General features: G+C 43.2%; 1 long non-coding RNA gene across 5 annotated transcripts in view; it reads left to right on the top strand.

Moving 5' to 3' along the window:
- The first annotated feature begins 285 nt into the window (after positions 1 to 285).
- LOC132503685 (uncharacterized) overlaps positions 286 to 20,729 on the top strand; it is a 60,832-nt gene continuing 40,388 nt past the window's right edge. For 4 of the 5 annotated variants that reach the window (XR_009534636.1, XR_009534634.1, XR_009534638.1 and 1 more), the window contains exon 1: positions 286 to 479. This is a non-coding gene — a long non-coding RNA (uncharacterized LOC132503685). Of the gene's footprint in view, positions 480 to 1,627; positions 1,725 to 20,729 lie in introns of all 5 variants that reach the window. The other variant, XR_009534635.1, reaches the window with a different exon arrangement.

Genomic DNA, 20,729 nt, shown 5'->3' with positions numbered 1-20,729 from the left:
CAGAGACATAATTAGAAAGGTAAAAATTCGTATTTAATTTTGAACTTAAAGTGTTTTATGGATTTTACACCTTTAATAGGATAGTAAGCACAGCAGCAACAATCATTTGTGAATATTTACTATAGACCGTGTATCTTTCTAACTTTGTAGTGTAGGACTCCAGGAAAAATGCCTGGGCTGCGGTCACAGTGGGCGGGGCCGCCCCTCCAGGACCCCCGACGGGGCCCTGCGCTCCTGGCGGCTCCCTCCCCCGGCGCCTCCGTCCCTCCCAGAAGGCCTCGGGGCAGAGCGGTCCCACCCGCTGCGCCCAGAACGGAGCCCGCGTTTCCGCAGAGCTGGAGCTCCCGGCTCGGGGTCTCTTCCCTCCGCCTTCACGGAACTGCCCCGGAGCCCGCGGCGAGGGCGGCCTCACTGACGCTGCCGGCTCTGGAGGGGCCCCGGAGGCCGAAGCCGCGACAGTCGTGCGGACGGCGGGCCGGGTAAGTGGGCGCCGACCCTCCGCCTGGTACGGTGCCCTGGCGGCAGGGCAAGACCAGCTTCTGAGGGGCAGGGGTTCGCTGCCACCCGCCGCTGCTGTGCAGAAAGGGCGGCCCCCAGCTTCTGGTCCCGGGAACTTCGGTCCCTCCTCTCGCCCCTGCCCTCGGCCTGGCTCGCGGGGCCTGGGGGGCGTGGGGAGGGGGTCGGCCTGAGTGTCCTGAGGGGAAACGGGGCAAGGGAGGCGCAGGGCCCGGCTGCAGCGTCAGCGCGCCTCCCCGCGACTGCGGGGAAGGCGGCTAAAAACTCCTCCCGAGGCTCGCAGGCCCCTTATTCAGCGGAGTCCCTCTGCCCTCCTTCCTCCCTGAGCTAAAGGACCGGGGGGAGGGGACAGGGCAGGGCATTGGCGCAGGTAATGGGGACCATCAGCAGGTGATTGTTAACTAAGGAAAACCGGCTCTCCCAACGTGAGGAATGCAGCGCTTTTCTTTGTTTGAGGAGATGCCAGAGGCTGGGCTCCCTGAATTCCTTCCTTTCATATGCACCTCAGCGCTCTGGGGCCTGCATTCTCTATTTGCATATCCTGAGATCCTCAGGGCTCGCGGCTCACACTGGAGGGCTGCAAGGGCTGATGACTGTGATATCCTTTGTTTACTGAGATGGCAAGAAATATTCCATTTCTCACAGGCTTGAGGGGCACAGAGTGAAAAGGGTAGGAGAATCTCACTCGGCATGTACTTTGGTTTACACATAGATAATATTTACACTTAACTGTGCTACTAGAGGTTCTCAAGTGTGATCAATTGTACTACTGCCCTCTATGGATTCATTTCATGAATATCATAAGATACATGCCTATAGAATTGACTTAATCCATTTAAATAGGATAATGGTTTTTAAAGGAAACATAATAGAAATATAACAACAAACCCCTTACCACTAAAGGCTGGGTCTGGAGCAACCTAAATAAATGTTCCATTGTTAAAATTTTGAAAGCTGTATTCAATAGAAATATCAACAAAAATGACAAATAATGAGGGCAGCAGAATGTTGAAATGTTCTATCTTTATCCTTAAAGTGGCAGAACATCATGTATTAGTAGGCGCTGGGGGCAGAAGATGCCTGATTTTATACCTTTGTCATATTTGTACAGTTGTTTCAACAAGTAACTTAAAGACCAAATGGAAAAAAAGGAGGTTTGTGCCTGAGATCATGTTGATGTGAAACCAGGGATGGCCACCTTGTCCCAGGTGAGTTAAGTTTACCTGGCAGGTAGACCACAGAGCTCCTGAGAAGCAAGGGCTGGAATTTTTCTGCTGGGTGCCCCTTAGGTTCTGTGACTTGACTGATTGTGAGTCATGTTTCGGGAAAGACCTGATCACAGGAAAAGGGTGGGGAAGAGTGATTTGGGGAGCAGCTAACAACATGCATCACGGCTCATGGCTTGAATGAATTTTAAAGAAACAGGAAAACAAATGCTTCCTATGGAATCAGAGAATGTCCAGCCGGACAATCCCAGAAAATGAGGAACACCCATTTTCCAGATGAGAAAACAGAGGCCCAGCAAGGTGAAATCCCTCAACCAAGTTGCACCCGTCTCTCCTCCCCACTACATGGTTCATGAAAGCACGACTTTTCCTGTCGTGATCACTGCTGAACCCCAAAAAGGACCAGGCATCTAGCCGCCGCTCCAAAAATTTTGGTTGACTGTAGGAACAATGCTATTTCTTTCTTTCTCACTCTTATTCAGGATTGTGCCAAGAACTCCCCAGGCTGCAATGTAATTCGATAAATGTAAATATTAATTGAGTTTTGTTGTGATGAGGACTTAGGCTTTGGAGGTAACAGACTTGGTTCAGATCTTGGTTCTGCCACTCAATAGCTGTTTGGCTTTGGGAAAATTACTAAACCTCTCTGAGCTTATTTCCTCCTTTGTAAAGTGGGGATAAATGTATCTGAGCCAGCAGAGCACCTGCATGAGAGATGTGCACTAAATATTGGTCTTTCTCACTCTCCCACGCCATCTCTGTTCTTCCCAGAGAAGTTGTACAGAAGGATATAGTACTTTTTAAAATTAATTAATTAATTAATTAACTTTTAGCTGTATTGGGTCTTCGTTGCTGTGCGCGGGCTTTCTCCAGTTGCGGCGAGCGGGGGGCTACTCTTTGTTGTGGTGCGCGGGCTTCTCATTGCAGTGGCTTCTCTTGCTGCACTTGTTGTGGAACACCGGCTCTAGGCACACGGGCTTCAGTAGTTGTGGCCTGCAGGTTCACTAGTTGTGGCGCATGGGCATAGCTGCTCCTCAGCATGTGAGATCTTCCCTGACCAGGGCTCGAACCCATGTCCCCTGCGTTGGCAGGCATATGCTTAACCACTGCACCACCAGGGAAGTCCAATATAGTACTTTATAAAGAGGGGTTTTAATTGATTTCAGATAGTGTACATGTTTCTTGTAGAAAAGATATTTCCACTATAGAAACATTAACATGCAATACCACTACAAATGCAGTATTCTATGGGTTAGATACTATCAGTAAATTTTATAAGTAATTGGGCAAAGGCCAAAGCACTAGGTACTGGGGAATAAGAAGTCTCAAGTCTGGTGTGCCCCCCCACCCCAATTTCAAGAGCAGGGTGTGTTTTTCAACTCCATATTTCATCTGGTCTTTGTTTCTCATCCATCCTCTGTGTCTGCCTTTCACAAAAGGCTCAGATCCTCCACTTTCACACCCTCCTGGCTGGCTGTGCCCCAGCTCCCGTCCTGGAACCTCTGCACGCATGGGTGTGTCTGCTCTCCCTGGGCCTCACCAGCTTTGCCAGGGAGCTGCTGTATCGTGCACTGCTAGCTGTACCCCAGAGTGCCTAGACCCTTCTGGTACATGAAGTACACCCTCATCACCATGAGTGCACGCCCATCCCCTTACCTTATATTCTGCCTCTAAGCCAGGCTTGGGGGTGACTAGTGTGCATTCAGCTATGTGAGGTGCTGGGATCAAAGTGAAGTTCCCACCTTTTTTTTTTTTTTTTTTTTACACAGAATTCCTTCCTTCCCCTCTGTGGTAATGCCCCCTACTTTTTTTATATATATATAAATTTATTTATTTGTTTATTTATTTATGGCTGTGTTGGGTCTTCGTTTCTGTGCGAGGGCTTTCTCCAGTTGCGGCGAGCGGGGGCCACCCTTCATCGCGGTGCGCGGGCCCCTCACCATCGCGGCCTCTCCCGTTGCAGAGCACAGGCTCCAGACGCGCAGTCTCAGCAGCTGTGGCGCACAAGCCCAGCTGCTCCGCGGCATGCGGGATCCTCCCAGACCAGGGCTCGAACCCGCGTCCCCTGCACCGGCAGGCAGACTCCCAACCACTGCACCACCAGGGAAGCCCGAAGTTCCCACCTTTTGAAGTTGCAGGGTTGAGGGGCACACAGTGATTTAAAGTCGGGTCACCTGACGTAAAGGGGGGGCTGATTGCTTTAAAGCCAGGGCAGCTGGCTTAAACCCTCCGTCCCTCCGCTGCAGGACGAGACCAACTTTGGCGCTGCTCGGGTTTGCTCCAAGCCAGCACTGCTGTGCAGGAAGAGCTTCCAGTAGCGCCTTAGTGCAGGGGGACTTGGTCCGTTGTCTTGCCGCTGCCCTCAGAGCGGGACCACCTGCTCTTCTGGAGGAGAATCAGGGAGGGGGAAGTGCAGAGTCCCGGCTGGAGTTGCGGCACCCCTTGTCTGATGGTAGGGAAGGGGGGACGGGGCTGTGTGGTGTCCTGGGGCTGGACTCACCAGGTCGACTCAGCCTCTCAGCCTCCTAACCTCACCCCACACACCCCACAAGAGTCTCCAATAATATGTAATTGTGCCTTAGGTTCTCGGTCTTCAAACTCATACCCAGGTTCCCAGGTCCCTTGATTTAGCCAATTCCTCTGTGCTCTTTCTTCTATTAGATACAGTCCCAGAGGGAGGGGCTGGGGGATGGGACTGGAGGGACCCCGGCAGCACTGGCCTAGGCTGACTAAAGAGATCCAGGGCCTGCGCTATGACACATGTGCGAGGACCCTTAAGGCGCAATCGAGGGGGCCAGTTAGAGGCAGTCCTTGTTGCCTCAAGTGAGTATGGATCACCGTCGTGTGGGGAGCACGCTGACCCCTGAGAAGTACTGTTAGAAGGATGTGTTCCTCCCTCGGCTTCAAGGACGTGGGTGGGCTTCAGGGCTCCATTTCCCCTCCAGACCTCCAGGGCTGACTGCACCCCAGCGGCCTTGCAGACCTGGCTTCCTGTCCCAGAACTTGCCAGGCTCCAGGAAGAATCCAGACTGCAGAGATGGTGCTTGAGCGCTCCAGCTTAAGAAGTGCTGTCCCTGGGGACCCGACAGTGGAGGGAGGAAAGGTGAAGGGAGTAGGGGGGTGGGGTGGGGAGGGGTGGCTGCCCTGGGAGACGTTGAGAGAGAAATATCGCCCCCCACACCCCCTGCCCCCTGCAACTGACTGACCCACTGATGCCATAGGATCTCAGGCCCTTTTAGTCAGGGATGCCTCGGTTTCTCTACTCCTGCGTTCAGAACTATGCAAAACCAACTCTTCATCCTCTTGCTGCCTGGCCAGGACTTGTAAAGCACTGTTCTTTTGGAGCACTCGTTCCCTAAACTGCAGTTTGGAGCTGTCCCAGCTATTTAAAGGTGTTCTCCTTAAACTGAGACTAAATCCTACTCTTTTGGAAAAACGCCCTGCACTTCTGAGGAGATCATGTTTTCTGCCCATTCCTTCCTTCTACTTCACTCTTAAGAAGCCCTGTGCTCAAAGGGCTTGGTGACTTATTTTTTGCTTGATGTCAAAAAGAAACCTTCCCCATGCACCGCAAAAATCTTTCCTGGAGCATAGGTGTTTCAAAACCATGACCGTGTTTTGCAGTCAGTATACACTGGGTAGACTGCCTAGCAGTCCCTCCAAGAGCCAGAGGTGAGCGTAATCAACTTATCTGATTGGATGCCCTTCAAGTTTAGGAAGGTCCCATTCTTATGTCCCAGCAGATAAGACAGGGCCCTGGATGGCTGTGGCTGTGATTAGATAACTTCTGATGATTTTATTTCCCTTACTGAGCTGCTGCTTCTAGGTTACATTAATTTTATTACCTGTCCTTTTTTTTTTTTTTTTTTTTTTTTTTTTTTTTTTTTTTGCGGTACGCGGGCCGCTCACTGTTGTGGTTTCTCCAGTCGTGGAGCACAGACTCTGGACGCACAGGCTCAGCGACCATGGCTCATGGGCCTAGCCGCTCCACGGCATGTGGGATCCTCCCGTACTGGGGCATGAACCTGTGTCCCCCGCATTGCAGGCGGACTCTCAACCACTGCGCCACCAGAGAAACCCTACCTGTACATTTTTAAAGAAAGACTGAAAAAGTCACTGTAATAGGTCAGGAGTCTGAGCTCAGGGTTAATCAAAGGTACTCACAGGGAGGAAGGTGGATAAACATAGGTGCGTAAAATAAGAGGGTTGGCAAGTACAGCCAGGACGACCGGGCTCACCGTGCGCACTAATAAAGGCCAGAATCTCCTCATTTATCTCTGGTGGGAAGTTCTGATGGTTTCTCAGGATCAAACTCAAATCATATTCAAACTAGGGGGCTTCCCAGAAGGCGCTGAAGCACCGGCAGAGCCCACCTGCGCTCCCACCTTGGCACTCCAGGATCAGAGTTGGGTTTGGAGATGGGGTTGCTGTAACCCCAAGGAAGTGAGCAGAGAGGAGGAGTTGATTACCGGTCTCCTCTGACTCTCTGGCCCAAATTGCCTGGCTTCACGGTGGGGGGGGGGCAGAGTTTTGCTTTGAGCAACTTATGGGGCACTTCCAGACTGGTGGGGTTGCCCAGTGGCCCGACAGTCTGACAGGCTGGCTGCGGTGTGACCGCCCTTTGTTTCTTCAGAATCTGTTCATCAGGAGGTGCATGGTTGCGGAAGCCCATTCACCACCACCCCCTCCCCGAGGGTGATGGCACCTTCCCTGGCTGTACCCTATGATCACCAGGTACTTGAAATGAATGCAAGGTTTTTGACTTCAAGGAAGAGCTCACATAACCCCTTCTGCCTCATAATGTGTGGGATTTACGATAATGGAAGGACATTATAAAGAACAGGTAGAAAACTCACCTGTTGGTCTCCATGTAGGAGTTTATTTTGCATGAATCTCTCCTACATGAGTAGATAGCAGAGGTTTATTTTTGTTCCCGTGTGTGTAGTTGTGGCAGAGGACATAGGTATGGTGGTTTGAAGCCCTCAAAGAAATATTCTCAGAATTCTCAAGACTTCTCTTGATTGGAACCGAAAGAGACCTGGGAAAGGAGGAAAAGCAAAGGAGGAGGGAGAACGAATGGCTGTTTCTCAGTAAATTCACCTTCCTGGTTGATTTTTCTGTCTTCTCATTTCTTTTAACTTCTATGTATGTCTAATGGAATGATGTAGAAAGGCTGATTTTTATACTTTAAAAGATTTTACATCACAAAGAAACTAGAAGTGGCTAACAGAACTTATTCACATCAATGTTACATAGAGACTTTGATAGTAAATTTGTATACTAAAATGGGTTAATCCAAATTTTCTCTTCCTTTTTGAGTGAATATTTGTAACATATTTTTGTAGATAATAATTTATCCTAGATATACAAAATTGTGAGAATGGGTACCATTTTTCAACACTTAAATGATTTCTTTTAAATGAATAGATCGTACACTTTAAAGGCCAATGTTGTCTTACATGTTGTTTTTTAATTCCTTGATTTCCAAAACTTGTGTTTATTTAATTGATTTCTATCTAATAATCTGTCTCTCCTTTATTGTTTCTTACTTTATATTTTATTGATCTATAGTTAATTTATATTATTATATTAGTTTCAGAGGTACAACATGGTGACTCATAAATGTTTAGGTTCTTCTCCATTTATACTTATTATAAAAGAGTGGCTCTATTCCCCATGCTATACAGAACGTCACTGTAGATTATTGATTTTATACATAGTGGATTCTTCCTCAGAATCTCCTACCACTATTTTGCTCCTCCACCCTGTCTCTCCCTGCTGGTAACCACTAGTCTGTTCTTTAATCTGTGAGTCTGTTTCATTGTTGTTGTTGTTGTATTCAATGTTTTAGATGCCACGTGTAAGTGATAACCTACCAGGCTTGTTTTCTCTGCGGCTTATTTTACTAAGCATAATACCCTCCAAGTCCATCCATGTTCTTGCAAATAGCAAAATTTCATTTTTTGCTGAAGTCATCATAAATATCATTTTTTATCCCCTAACCTATTGATGAACACTTAGTTTGACTCTATATCTTGGCTATGGCAAATAATGCTGTTATGAACATTGGTGTGCAGTTATTTTTTTTTTAAATAGTGTTTTTGTTTTCTTCTGATATACCCAAGAGGGAAATTGCTGGATATTATGGTAGTTCTATTTTTAGTTTTTTGTGGAACCTCCATTCTTCTTTCCACAGTAGCTGCACTACTTCACATTCACATCAAGAGTTTACAAGAGTTTCCCTTTCTCCACATCCTCACTAACCTTTGTTATTTGTGACCTTTTTGACAGCCATTCTGACAAGACTGAGGTGATATATCTCATAGTTTTGATTTGCATTTTATTGCCGATTAGCTATGTTTAGCATCTTTGTGCATTCTGGCTGTCTATCTGTATTTTTTCCTTGGAAAAATGTCTATTTAGGTCTTCTCATTTTTAAAAAAAAATATTTTGGGTGCAGTTCTGATATTGAGTTGTATGTGCTGTTTCTGTAGTTTAGATATGAACCCTTGCTTGGTCATCTTTTTGGTGTTAACCTCTTATCATGTGCAAATATTGTCTCTCCTTCAGCAGGTTGTCTTTTCATTTTGTCTTTGGTTTCCTTTGCTGTGCAAAATCTTTTAAGTTTAGTGAAGTCCCATTTGTTTATTTTTGCTTTTGTTTCATTTGCCTTAGTAGACTGAACGCAAAACTGTTGCTATCATTTATGTTGAAGAATGTTCTGTATTTTCCTCTCAGGGTTTTGTGGTCCTACATTTAGGTCTTTATTCATTTTTGCGTTAATTTTATATACGGTGTGCTAAAATACTCTAATTTTTATTCTTTTCCATGTAGCTGACCAGTTTTCCTAGTACCACTTATTGAAGAGACAGTTCTTTCTCCATATTGCCTGCTTTGTCATAAATCAATTAAATATACGCGTGTGGGCTTATTTCTGGGATCTCTATTCTATTCCAGTGATCTTTGTGTCTGTTTTTGCTCCGGTCCGATGCTCTTTGATTACTGTCGCTTTGCAGTATAATCTGAAGTAAAGGTGCCTGATGCCTCCAGCTCTGTTCTTTCTCAAGATTGTTTGGCTATTTGGGGTCTTTGTGTTTCTATACAAATTTTAAAATTACTTTTTCAAGGTCTATGAAAATGCTTTGGTATTCTGATAGGGATTGCATTAAATCTGTAGATTGTCTTTGGCAGTATGGTTATTTTAACAGTATTAATTCTTCCAGTCCATGCACCTGCTATATTTTCTCATCTTTTTCTGTTGCCTTCAACTTCTTTCACCAATGGCTGATACATTTCTGAGTACATGTCTTTTACCTGCTTAGGTGTGTTTGTTCTTAGGTATCTTATTATTTTTAGTGTGATTGCATATGGTATTGTTTTCTTAATTTTTTTCTTTCTGACAGCTTTGAGTTTTGTTTTTTTCTTCTTTTTCTAATTCCTTCAGGTGTAATGTTAGGTTGTTTATTTGATATTTTTCTTGTTTCCTAAGAATAAGCTTGTATCACTATAACTTCCCCCTGTGAACTGCGTTGGCTGTGTCCCATAGATTTTGGATCACTGTGTGTTCATTTTCATTTCTCTTTGGTATTTTTAGAATCCCTCTTTAATTTCTTCACTGTTCCTTTCTTCCCCTTTTATTCATCTGTGATGTGAGGACTGTCTTTAATATTATGTTTGGATTTCTTTCAGTTGTGTGTGTGTGTGTGTGTGTGTGTGTGTGTGTGTGTGTGATTATTTAAGTTGCTGAGCTCTTAATTTTACATGGACACTAACAACCCTGCATTGTTACCCTGCTCCCCCACAGTTACTGAATTTGACCTTATATTTTACATCTACTTGTTTTGTGTGTCTCTTAACTTCTTATTGTGAATATAGATGATTTTATTACTGTTTTCTTTCATCCTTCCTATTAGCTGTGTACATGGTTGATTTACTGCCTTTGTTGAATATTTGCCTTATCCAATGAGGTTTTTCTGTTAGTAAGTTTCCTTTTCTAATTTTTATGTTTCAGTCATGGCCTTTTCTTTTTCACTGAGAAAAGCCCCTTTAAGATTTCTCATAAAGCTGGTTTGGCGATACTGTGCTCTTTTAGTTTTGCTTCTCTGTAAAACTTTAGATCTCACCATCAAATCTGAAGGAGAGCCTTGCTGGGTAGAGTATTTTTGGTTATAAGCTTCTCCCTTTCATGACTTTAAATATACCATGCCATTCCCTTCTGGAATGCAGAGGTTATCCTGAAAAGTCAGCTGATAACTTAATGCAAGTTCGCACGTTTGTAACTTGTTGCTTTTCCTTTGCTCCTTTTAATAGTGTCTTTTTATCTTTATTTTTTTGCCATTTTAATTACAATGAGTCTTGGTGTGGTCCTGTTTGGGTTGATCCTGTTTTGGCCTTACTGTGTTTACTGGACTTGGATGTCTGTTTTCTTTCCCAGGTTATGGAAGTTTTCAGCTCTTATGTCTTCAGGTATGCTCTACACTGCTTTCTCTTTCCTTTTTGCTTCTGGGACCAGTATAATGCAAATATTAGTACACTTGATGTTTCACATGTCTGTTCAACTTTCTTCATTTCATTTTAATCTATTGTTTTACAGTTCATCTTCAGTGATTGCCAGTACTCTGTCCTTCAGTTTTCTGATTCATTCCTCTGTGTCATTTAGTCTACAGTAGTTTCCTTTTAGTGTATTTTTCATTTCAGTTATTGTATTCCTCATCTCTGTTTTGTTGTTCTTTAGTGCTCTAACTCTTTTTTTAAAAATTCCACCTTCTTGCTCTGGTCGTCCATTCTTCTCCTGAGTTCTTTGATCATCTTTGTAGTCATTACCTTGAACTACTTTTTGAGGAGATTGGCTACCTCCACTTCACTTAGATCTTCTCCTGAGTTCTTTGGTCATCTTTGTAGTCATTACCTTGAACTACTTTTTGAGGAGATTGGCTACCTCCACTTCACGTAGATCCTCTTCTGAGTTCTTTGATCATCTTTGTAGTCATTACCTTGAACTCTCTGTTGAGGAGATTGGCTACCTCCACTTCACGTAGATCTTCTCCTGAGTTCTTTGGTCATCTTTGTAGTCATTACCTTGAACTACTTTTTGAGGAGACTGGCTACCTCCACTTCACGTAGATCCTCTTCTGAGTTCTTTGATCATCTTTGTAGTCATTACCTTGAACTCTCTGTTGAGGAGATTGGCTACCTCCACTTCACGTAGATCTTCTCCTGAGTTCTTTGGTCATCTTTGTAGTCATTACCTTGAACTACTTTTTGAGGAGACTGGCTACCTCCACTTCACGTAGATCCTCTTCTGAGTTCTTTGATCATCTTTGTAGTCATTACCTTGAACTACTTTTTGAGGAGATTGGCTACCTCCACTTCACGTAGATCCTCTCCTGAGTTCTTTGATCATCTTTATAGTCATTACCTTGAACTACTTCTTGAGGAGATTGACTACCTCCACTTCACGTAGATCTTCTTCTGAGTTCTTTGGTCATCTCTGTAGTCATTACCTTGAACTACTTTTTGAGGAGATTGGCTACCTCCACTTCACGTAGATCTTCTCCTGAGTTCTTTGATCATCTTTCTAGTCATTACCTTGAACTACTTTTTGAGGAGATTGGCTACCTCCACTTCACGTAGATCTTCTCCTGAGTTCTTTGGTCATCTTTGTAGTCATTACCTTGAACTACTTTTTGAGGAGATTGGCTACCTCCACCTCACTTAGATCTTCTGAGTTCTTTGGTCATCTTTCTAGTCATTACCTTGAACTCTCTGTTGAGGAGATTGGCTACCTCCACTTCACGTAGATCTTCTCCTGAGTTCTTTGGTCATCTTTGTAGTCATTACCTTGAACTACTTTTTGAGGAGATTGGCTACCTCCACTTCACGTAGATCCTCTTCTGAGTTCTTTGATCATCTCTGTAGTCATTACCTTGAACTACTTTTTGAGGAGGTTGGCTACCTCCACTTCACGTAGATCTTCTCCTGAGTTCTTTGGTCATCTTTGTAGTCATTACCTTGAACTACTTGTTGAGGAGGTTGGCTACCTCCACTTCACGTAGATCCTCTTCTGAGTTCTTTGGTCATCTTTATAGTCATTACCTTGAACTACTTTTTGAGGAGGTTGGCTACCTCCACTTCACGTAGATCCTCTCCTGAGTTCTTTGATCATCTTTATAGTCATTACCTTGAACTACTTGTTGAGGAGGTTGGCTGCCTCCCCTTCACGTAGATCCTCTCCTGAGCTCTTATCTTGTTCCTTCATTTGGATCGTGTTTCAGTGTCACCTCATTTTTCTTAACTTGCTGTTTTTACTGCTGTGTATGTAGTAGGTTCATTACATTTCCTGACCTTCTAGAAGTGGCCTTTTGTAGGAGAGGTCCTATGTGTCCCAGAAGCCCACTGTCCCCTGGTCACTAGAACTATATGTTCTAGGTGTACCCCCTATGTTGGCTACTTGGGCTCTTCTATTGTGGTGGGCTGACTGCTGTGGGTGGTCTGGTAGGCTTGGCTGCCCCCAGACGGCTTGTTTGACAGACTCTGCCTTGTATGGAGGCTGTCTGTGCTGCTTGGTGAGGCTAAATCATAAGGCAGTTGGCTGCACGACTCTGTGGGACACCAAATCTAGTGCTGGTTCACTTATGGGTAGAATTGCAGTCCAGGTGATATCAGGGCTAGTGCCCAGTCACTGGGGTGATGCTGGCTACTGGGAGGAAGACACAGGTCCTGAGTTCTGGCTGCAGGGCCCAGGAGTCTCAGAGTTGGTGTTGGATCACTGTTCCTGACACAGCTATCTGCAGGGTCTGGGGTATCCCTAATCTTGTGCTGTCATTCTGATGGGCAGGGTCAAGATGCAAGTGAGTCCATGGCTGCTTCTGGCCTGCAAGTGAGTGTTCTGGTCACACAGGCTGCTGGGCTGTGGTATTCCTGGCGCTGGTGTGTGCCTGTTGGTGTATGAGGCTGATCCCACTGCTAGAGCAGATTTGCTGTTGGGTAGGTCCAAGCTCCATCCAGTCCCTGTGCAGTAATCACCTGCCGCCGGTGAGACTGATTCCAAGGCCAGAGCAGGCTCACTTGTCAGAGGGGCCAAGGACTCTGGGGCTGGTGCCTCTCCACTTAGGTGTGGAGGCTGGTCCTGGGGCTTTTGGTGGCTGGGCCCATGTCCAGCGGCAGCTGTGCATTGAGAGGGTCTGAAAGCAGCCTGTTTGCTGGTGGATGGGGCTATGCTCCTGCTCAGTCAGTTGCTTGGCCTGCAGCATCCTAGTACTTGCGTCTATAGTCTGGTGGAAATGGATAGGGCTAGACCCTGAGGCTAAAAAGATAGAGGGAGGACTCTGAAATTATGCTTGCTGGTACCAGTGGCCACGAGGTAGAAGGAGCTCCCCCAAGTGGCTGCTGCCAGTGTCTGTGTCCCTGAGGCTGTGCTATAGTTGCCTCTGGACTCTCTGGGAGACTCGCCAAGATCAGGAGGCAGGTGTGACCCAGGATCCGTTCAGATGACTGCTTCCGTTCTGATTCTCGGGTCATGTGGGATTTTGTGAGCATTTTTTTTTTTTTTTTTTTTTTGCAGTACATGGGTCTCTCACTGCTGTGGCCTCTCCCATTGCGGAGCACAGGCTCCGGACGCACAGGCTCAGCGGCCATGGCTCACGGGCCCAGCCGCTCTGCGGCATGTGGGATCCTCCCGAAACGAGGCACGAACCCGTGTCCCCTGCATCAGCAGGTGGACTCTCAACCACTGAGCCACCAGGGGAGCCCTGTGAGCATCTTTTAAGTGTGGAATCTCTATTTCCCACAACCCTCAGGCTCTCTGGAAAATAAGCACCACTGGTCTTCAAAGCCCAACTTTCTAGGAACCCTTCTTTCCAGCACAGGGTCCCTGGGCTTGGGAGCCTGATGTTGGGTTCATACCCCTTGCCACCTGGGTGCACCTCAGAAATTGTAATTATTCTCCCATCTGTGGGCCACCCACCTGGGGGGATGGGTCTTGACTCTGTTGAGATTTTGCCCTTCCTTCCTGTCTTGCCGAGGTGCCTTACTTATATCTTTAGCTCTAAAACATCTTTTATGGTAGGTCTCGGCCTTTTTCATCAATTGCTGTTCTGTAAACAGTTGTGACTTTGGTGTGCCCATGAGAGGCATCAAACTCTGGGTCTTTGAATGCTACCATCTTAGACAATCTCTCCACTTCATTCTTAAATCATATGATTTAATTTTTCTTAGTATCTTATTTGACCAGCGACAGTTTAAAATTTATTATCACTCATGTTTACTTCTCCTGTTTTAAAAAAAATTGAATAGTGCATTCATTCATTTTGAAATGAAGGTAGTGACCTGTGAATTTCCATACCTCAAAAAATCAAGGGTAGAACAAAAGCATTTTCTACCGGTTTTACCCTCAAACTCTGCACCCCACACCAGACTGGGGATTAACCTCTTGCACCCATGCTCTCCTTCTTTTTTTGGACCGTTAACCATCGCTGCATCTGTATGTGTGTTGACAAAGTGAACTCTAGTCTTTCCAGTTTTTGTGTTTTGTTTTTTGGATTAGGGAACAGTCCTACTATCAATGTACATTTACTGGTCTGCTGAAGTTCATATTAAACCTGTCAAGCACATGACCAGAATTGGAATTGCTTGTATATACACTTTGATAAATTTTAGAGACAATGGTAGAACAGAAGTAAATTGTATTTCAAATCCCACAATATTCTCACACCATGAAAACCCTTCCCTTTTTAATATATTTGTGTGTAGTTTATCTTTTTGCCCATACTGTATTTCCCAGAGATGGGTAAGTGTTACGTTTCTTGCTAGCATATTTACGGTATTGTTCAAAGTCAGGCGTTTAGTGATTTAACATGATCATATTTCCATGAACTTGCAAGTACCAGATCTTCTCTCACACTGTCTTTTACTCCCTGCTTTTTTATATTGCCCTCCTAATCTCAGTCCTGGTCTTTCTTTATGTTCTTCATCAACCTGGATAGGTTATACTATTTTTTCCCTTATTCAAGACCAATAGAATAGAATAGAACACCCAGAAATAAACCCTGATATATGGCCAAATGGGTTTTGACAAGTTGCAAAGTCTTTTCAAAGTAGAAAGGATAGTATTTTCAACAAATGATGCTGAGAAGTCTTGTTGTCAACATGCAAAAGAAGGAAGATGGACTCTTACCTAACATCATATGAAAAAATTAATGAAAACATATCAAAAAACTAAATATAAGACCTAATAAAATAAAAAGTCTTAGAAGAAGACACAGGAGAAGAGCTTCATGACATTGTATTTGGCAGTGATTTCCTCAATATGAAACGAAGGAACAACAAAGGTACAGCTAACAAAAAAATAAACAATTTGCAGTACATATTTAAAAAAATGTGTATTAAAGGAATGTAAACAGAATAAAATGGCAACCCACAAGATGGGAGAAAATATTTGAAAGCCATCTATCTGACAAGAGATTTCTATTCAGAATATACAGAGAACTCCTACAACTCAACAAGAAGCAAACACCCTGATTCAAAAATGGATAAAAGACTTGAATAGATGGTTCTTCAAAAAGATGTACAAATGACTAAGCACTTGAATAGATGCTCCATATCATTAAATGCATGTTTATATATTTGTGTGCATGCATACACACACAAGCACACAGACACATACACAAGCAGAAAACAAGTATTGGTGAGGATGTGAGGGAGTTGGAAGCTTTGTGCTCTGTCAGTGGGAATGTAGAATGATACAGCTGCTTTGCAAAAGAGTATGGCAATTTTTCAGATATTGAAAAATAGAATTACTACATGATCCAGGAAACTTTTACTATGAGGTATACCCAAAGGAATTGAAATCGGGGTCTTAAAGTAATATTTGTACTGCAGTGTATAGAGCAGTAATAATCACAGTAGCTAAAATATGAAAGCAACCTAAATGTTCATCCACTAGTTCCTGGATAAGCAAAGTGTGGTATACCCATATAATACAATATTATTCAGTGTTAAGAAGGAAAACATCTAGGAATATGCTACAACATGGATGAATCCTGAGGAAATTTAGCTACCAAATATGCCATTTTTGTGACTTTTAGTGAGTCATAACAATGCAACTACTTATTTCAATTATATGGGGTACTTAGTGTAGTCAAAACCATATAAATTGGGAGGGTAATGATGCTTTTCAGGTGGTTATGGAACAAAAAGGAAAGTTATGTTTAAAGGATATAGAGTTACAGTTTTAAAACGTAGAAAAGAATTAGAAAGATAAATGGTGATGTTGATCGTCCAATAATATGAATGTATTTAATATCACTGAACGGTGCACTTTATAATAATTAACATGTTATACTTTATGTTATTTGATGTTACTAACAAAATTGGGAAAGAATGTAATATCAGGAAAGGGAGTGGCCCTGGGATACAGCAGAGAGTAATCAGAAGGGTGAGACACTGCATATGTTGAAGAAGAAGAGCTGAGAGTCTTCATTGGACAGAAGAGACTTTATACAAAAGAAACAAAATTCCTCTGAGGGTGTATTAAATAGATATCTGTGGGTGTACTGCTATCTCCCCTGGGTTATCTTTAAGAGTCTTTACTAAAGTCCATAAGGCTTGCTGAGGCTTTTTTAAAAACTGGATTCCCTAGGAGATAATTAGAGGGTGGTACTTAAGTCTATGTCTAAGTTGACAGATTTTGCAGGGAAGACGAACCTGAGAACAGTGGAGGTCCTGAGAGTGTAAGTACATGGAAATTGGAAAAAATAATAATAAAGGGAATTAGGAAAACTTTTGACTTCGAAGGTCATGTATTACTGAGTCATACCTGAGGTTTCTAAGGAGTTATATACACAGTTGCTATTTGGATTGCTTGTTGATGAAGATCAGTGGAAAAACTAGAGTCGTTTCCAAGTGTAGGTAAGATATAATGAGAGGATGGAGGTGGGAAGTAGGGAGGCCCAGACAAAAGTGGGAAGGTCATACTGGGCCAAGATGGTGGTAACATCCAGCAGTACAGATGGTAGGGCAGACTGTGGTTTCATCTTTTTTATTTCGGCTCCCCACCTCATCCTTAATAATTCTTTGGGAATATTTCATTGCTCTGTGATGCAGGTACAGAATTCGAGTGAGGAGACTACACCCTCAGCATCCAGCTGTCTGAGTCCTCAGTGTGCTTCAAATGATGGAGAACTATTGCTGCTTTATGAGAAGAGTTAGTACCTCGTAGCTAAGCTTTAGCTGGAGCTTATGCAGGATTGATTCCAATTTATATATACTGTTGGCATGGAGGTTCCTCCTCTTCTTTTCTTGACCATTATGAAATGAATCTATATTTCTCAATATTTGTGTATATCAGATAAATACATTAAGTAAAGGAATCTTATATATTGCTCCCTGCATAGTTTGCTCTTTCTTGTTTCTCTTTTACCTTTACTAAATTAGCACAGTGAGAGACCGTGCAGTGTTCTAATCAGGAGAGATTAGAACATCATATTTCTAGAGAGGTTGGTTGGACAGAGCAGGGGTCCCAGTGAGAATCAAAGCTTCTGTTTCTACTTGGAAGTGTACCTGTATAGAGTAGAGGGCTCCAGGAAATATCCTAGAATATTGCAATGTCCCTGCAGGAGATCATTAAGAGAGGCAGGATCTGGTCCCAGATCAGTGTACTATGACATGTTTGTCAGTCATCTGGTGTGAGATTCTCAGAGCCAATCCCGTATGGTAAAGCTGAGTGCAGAGTATGAAGAACCTGTGAAAGCCTTTGATTGAATGTTAAAGATGAAGCTCTGATTTTGGGGAGAATTTTCTTACCTGACTGAATGTCACCCTTCTGTGGGGATGAGATTCTGTGCTTTTCTTCTCTTGATGACCACTGACTGAAAGTCATTAGAGGATCATGTCTAGACAGCATTCTTTATTTAATTTCTTAAAGAAGAAAACATAGAAAACATTTTTATCCACTTTCAAATTGAGGGTCAAGGGGAATGACATCAGTGAAAATGTCAGAGTAGGGAGCTCTAGCTTGTGTCCATCACCAGAAGCACTGACATACGTGGTAAAACCTGTCAGAATGATCTTATCAACACATGTAAGTTTTCTTTTCTTTTCACCCTGTAGATTTATCTTTCACTGAAACTTAACTTACTACAAGATGTGGAGAATAAACAGGGAAGTAGAAACTGCATTTCCTGATGAGAGAATCACTAAGTCACATTAGTTGTTCTGAGCTATGTCTTACTCACTGTGACTGTAATTAAAACAAACAAACAAAACACTTTTTTTTGGTAAGTCAGTTCTGACATTTCCTCGTTAAAGACAAGGTAACAGATACAGATTTAGATCTACCAGAATTGAGCAAAATGTTGATTGTACCTGTGCTGCATATATGAGCATGACCTGCTACAAATCTTCATTATACTTATTGCCACAACTGACAAATTCAGTTTGGCCACTCCTGATATGTTGCATGTAAGGAATGCATAGGACACTAACCCCAGCTGGTCACAGGTAAACTCTGCCACGTGGATTACTGCATGTTTTCCTGCTGGAAGACCACACATTCTCGAGTATCATGACTGCAGAGTATGTGGGCTCTTCTTTTTTCTGGATAAAGGTTAGATAATCACCTAATTTTATGAGAAATATATAAATTGTATTTGCATATTCTTCAGGTTTTTATTTATCCATTCTCTTTCAAGTCCTAAGTGCAAATATTAAAGTGATTTCCAAGAGGGTGGTAAATAAGACAGCTACGTTTATGCTCCAAAATTAGCAATAAAGCATAATACAATTGTAAATGCATTAATGTGTGATTAATATGTAGATACTATGTAAATGCAATTTTAGTAATGCTTTGTGGAGAGCTTCAGAATCTAGGTATTTAAAAAAAAAAAGAAGAAGGAGTTTTTGAAACTCTCAGGGAATTATATAGAAGTCTTTGTGTCTATAATTATCAATCTGGAATAATGCATTTTCTCAGAAATAAACTAGGCATAAAATTGTAGGAAAGGGGCCTCCCTGGTGGCGCAAGTGGTTGAGAGTCCGCCTGCCGATGCAGGGGATACGGGTTCGTGCCCCGGTCTGGGAGGATCCCATATGCCGCGGAGCGGCTGGGCCCGTGAGCCATGGCCGCTGAGCCTGCGCGTCCGGAGCCTGCGCGTCCGGAGCCTGTGCTCCGCAACGGGGGAGGCCACGACAGTGAGAGGCCCGCATACCGCAAAAAAAAAAAAAAAAAAAATTGTAGGAAAAAACTTCATGAAATGAAAGAGCATGTGAGATGGGCATACAAGAAAAAGAATATTCTCAGAGAATAATGAACAGTGTGAAGTTCAGCAGAAGTGTAATACAGATTCAAAGAGTAAAACTTTGGAGAGCCTAATTATGAGTTCCTCATATTGCATCTTTGGAGAGACGGTAGTCATTTGAAATATGATGTTATAAGATGACGTTAACATACTTAAATACTTTCGTTTAGAAATGACCACTTAGAACCAGAATAAATGAAAGAGAGCACAAAATTATGTTTTTGTTGATTTTTGAAGATCTCAGGTGAGTGCTGATAATTTAAATACATATGATGTCAGGCTTCCCTGGTGGTGCAGTGGTTGAGAGTCCGCCTGCCGATGCAGGGGACACGGGTTCGTGCCCCAGTCCAGGAAGATCCCACATGCTGCGGAGAGGCTGGGCCCGTGAGCCATGGCCGCTGAGCCTGCACGTCCGGAGCCTATGCTCCACAATGGGAGAGCCCACAACACTGATAGGCCCGCGTACTGCAAAAAAAAAAAAAAAATGGTGTCTTTCACTGCAAAATAAAGGAGCTGTGGAGGATTCCTGGAATGAATGTCAATATTATGACAATAGTATGAGTGTGTTTCATGTTTGGTAATTACAATCATTGTTGCTTTTGCTGTGGTCATCCATTTACAATGTTTGGTGTCAGTTGATTTTTCTCTTGTAAAAATAAAATGCAGTCTGTGTGTGTGGAAAAAAAAATACATGATGTCGTGATAAAGTTGTATGTAATTTGAGATCTGGCAAAAAAGCATTTCTTTTCTGTAATGCTAGGATGCTATTTGGACATTTTTGCAAGAAAGAGATTTCAGGATGTAAATCTCGTGTCTCTAAGGTGGGAAGCCAGTTCATGGTGGAACATTCTATTAAACTTGTGTGAGTGCAGAAATATTTCTTTGGAAGAAAGAGGTCATGAATCCCTTTTTAACAGTTAGTGGTTTATAGTATACTGAATGAGCAAAATGGGTATTTCTGAACTTTAGAAAAAAAATATAGTTTTTCTGCATTTATATTATGCAGCTGATATAGAATATCAAAAATTCTTTATTTTGAAAAACAATGTAATCAATTTGACATAATTCATATATATTGAACCTGTGGTACACACACACAATAAAACATACATTCAAAAAATCTTTTTCACTTCAGAAATATTTTCTAGTGTAGTTGATTTACAACGTTGTGGTATTTTAAAATACATGTTTATTAGAGTATAATTGCTTTATAACACTGTATTCGTTTCTGCTTTACAACAAAGTGAATCACCTATATGTATACGTATATCCCCATATCCCCCCGTCTTGAGGCTCCCTCCCAGACTCCCTATCCCACCCCTGTGGGGGACATAAAGCACCGAGCTGATCTCCCTGTGCTATGCGGCAGCTTCCCACTAGCTCTTTTACATCTGGTCGTGTATATATGTCAGTGCTACTCTCTCACTACGTCCCTGTGTCCCCTTCAGCCCTGTGTCCTGAAGTCCGTTCTCTACATCTTTGTCTTTATTCCTGCCCTGTCACTAGGTTCGTCAGTACCATTTTTCTGAATTCCATATATATGTGTTCACATACAGTATTTGTTTTTCTCTTTCTGACGTACTTCACTCTGTATGACAGACTCTAGGTCCAACCACCTCACTACAAATAGCTCAATTTTATTCCTTTTTATGGCTGAGTAATACTCCATTATATATACAGGCCATATCTTCTT

This window comes from Mesoplodon densirostris, chromosome 16, assembly GCF_025265405.1.
Source record: "Mesoplodon densirostris isolate mMesDen1 chromosome 16, mMesDen1 primary haplotype, whole genome shotgun sequence".
NCBI lineage: Eukaryota > Metazoa > Chordata > Mammalia > Artiodactyla > Ziphiidae > Mesoplodon > Mesoplodon densirostris.
The sequence above is the reverse complement of the archived record's forward strand: the minus strand, read 5'-3'. Positions and strand labels throughout refer to the sequence as shown.